This window comes from Penaeus monodon, chromosome 20 (genome assembly GCF_015228065.2).
Source record: "Penaeus monodon isolate SGIC_2016 chromosome 20, NSTDA_Pmon_1, whole genome shotgun sequence".
NCBI lineage: Eukaryota > Metazoa > Arthropoda > Malacostraca > Decapoda > Penaeidae > Penaeus > Penaeus monodon.
In genome coordinates this window covers 44,684,116-44,686,001 of record NC_051405.1, presented here as the reverse complement: position 1 = coordinate 44,686,001, position 1,886 = coordinate 44,684,116, and the positions used below count along the sequence as shown (strand labels likewise).

The 1,886-nt window shown below is 58.9% G+C and overlaps 1 long non-coding RNA gene across 2 annotated transcripts in view; it reads left to right on the top strand.

Annotated features, from left to right (window-relative positions):
• LOC119585866 overlaps nucleotides 1-1,886 on the top strand; it is a 47,808-nt gene that overhangs the window by 44,793 nt on the left and 1,129 nt on the right. For both annotated transcript variants that reach the window (XR_005229909.1, XR_005229910.1), the window contains one exon: nucleotides 527-791. This is a non-coding gene — a long non-coding RNA (uncharacterized LOC119585866). The remainder of the gene's footprint in view (nucleotides 1-526; nucleotides 792-1,886) is intronic.

The window sequence follows — 1,886 nt, the reverse complement described above, 5'->3', positions numbered from 1 at the left end:
GTGTGTGTGTATACTTTGAATGTATATCAACAAAGATATCTACGGATTGAACCTCCGCTTCACGTCCCGTTGGGTAGAGTCGTGTGCGTCAAAAGGAAAGAATAATGTATATGAAAGAAATTCAAATCCACTCATTTATTTTATGGTTTTTGAAGGGGGCGGGGCTTACATCGCAAAGTCAAACCAGGGGATATTATATTTTTTTACGAATTCGTTGCCAAGTTAGCGACATCCTTTGCTCATTTCCAAAGGGCAGAAATTGCAGAGCCCGAGAGAAGCCCGTATCTGGCGACCGAGCTTCCGAGCCCACACTTTCCCCCAGAGCGACCCTGGAGGCAGAGCAACCCGTTGTGGCTGTTTCTCGACGGGGCTGAGAAAGAACGAGAAATCAAGATATTTGGTTGATATTTACACTGAGACTTTGTTTCTGTGACAGGTGCTTTAGTGAGGAAGGTGTTCGGAGAAAAAGATTAGTGTTTCTGCTATTAATTTGCTTCATTTGTTTACTTTTTTTTTTTTTACGAAGGCCTATTGCTTTAGCGAAGACGAGAAAGTGCTCGAGAAAATGTTGTTGATCGCTATGTAAAGCGAAGACGATAAAAAACAATACCAGAAAAAAGTGGTTGCGAGAGACACAGTGCCCGGCGTCCAGGAGTCTCCGTCCCGCCACTTCTGCAGGACTCTCGGCGGCCTCCTTCAGGATGGCGTGCGGGTCCTCCCAGCTGTCGTCCCTCCTGCTGACGGCGCAGTCCTCCTCGACGCCGCCCCACCCGGAGGACGACTTGTTCCAGGTGCTCGCCCCCGTCCCGCCCGCTTCGGTGCTTGGCCTGGCTGGTGTCTCTGGCCATGGGACTGAGGCCGTGGGTTGTGTGGCCAGGGTGCTTAGGCCACGGATGCTGAGGCCGCGGCTACTAAGGCCATGGGTGTTAAGATCAGGGTGCTGAGGCCATGGGTGCTAAGGCCAGGGCTGCTTGGGCCAAGGGTACTAAGGCCAAGGCTGCTGAGGCCAAGGCTGCTGAGGCCAAGGCTGCTGAGGCCAAGGCTGCTGAGGCCAAGGCTGCTGAGGCCAAGGCTGCTGAGGCCAAGGCTGCTTGAGGCCAAGGCTGCTAAGGCCAAGGGCTGCCGACGCCAAGGCAGCAGAGGCCAAGGCAGCAGAGGCCAAGGCTGCCGAGCCAGGCTGCCGAGGCCAAGGCTGCCGAGCCAAGGCTGCTGAGCCAAGGCTGCTAAGGCCAGGCTGCTTGGCCAAGGGTACTAAGGCCAAGGCTGCTGAGGCCAAGGCTGCCGAGGCCAAGGCTGCCGAGGCCAAGGCTGCCGAGGCCAAGGCTGCCGAGGCCAAGGCTGCCGAGGCCAAGGCTGCCGAGGCCAAGGCTGCTTGGGCCAAGGGTACTAAGGCCAAGGCTGCTGAGGCCAAGGCTGCTGAGGCCAAGGCTGCTAAGGCCAGGGCTGCTTGGGCCAAGGGTACTAAGGCCAAGGCTGCTGAGGCCAAGGCTGCTAAGGCCAGGGCTGCTTGGGCCAAGGGTACTAAGGCCAAGGCTGTTGAGGCCAAGGGTGCTGAGGCCAAGGCTGCTGAGGCCAAGGCTGCCGAGGCCAAGGGTGCCGAGGCCAAGGCTGCCGAGGCCAAGGCTGCCGAGGCCAAGGCTGCCGAGGCCAAGGCTGCCGAGGCCAAGGCTGCCGAGGCCAAGGCTGCCGAGGCCAAGGCTGCTGAGGCCAAGGCTGCTAGGACGTGCTTGAGGGACCTTCGTGCACAGCGGAGCGCCCCCCAGCCGCCTCCGTCGGGTCTCGGGCGCTGGGCGCACTGCTCGCCGCTGCACCTCACCTAGCTAGGATTCCCTCACGGCCGAGGGGGGGACACCCTCCCCTTGGTAGATTAGAATCAGTTCTTGCTG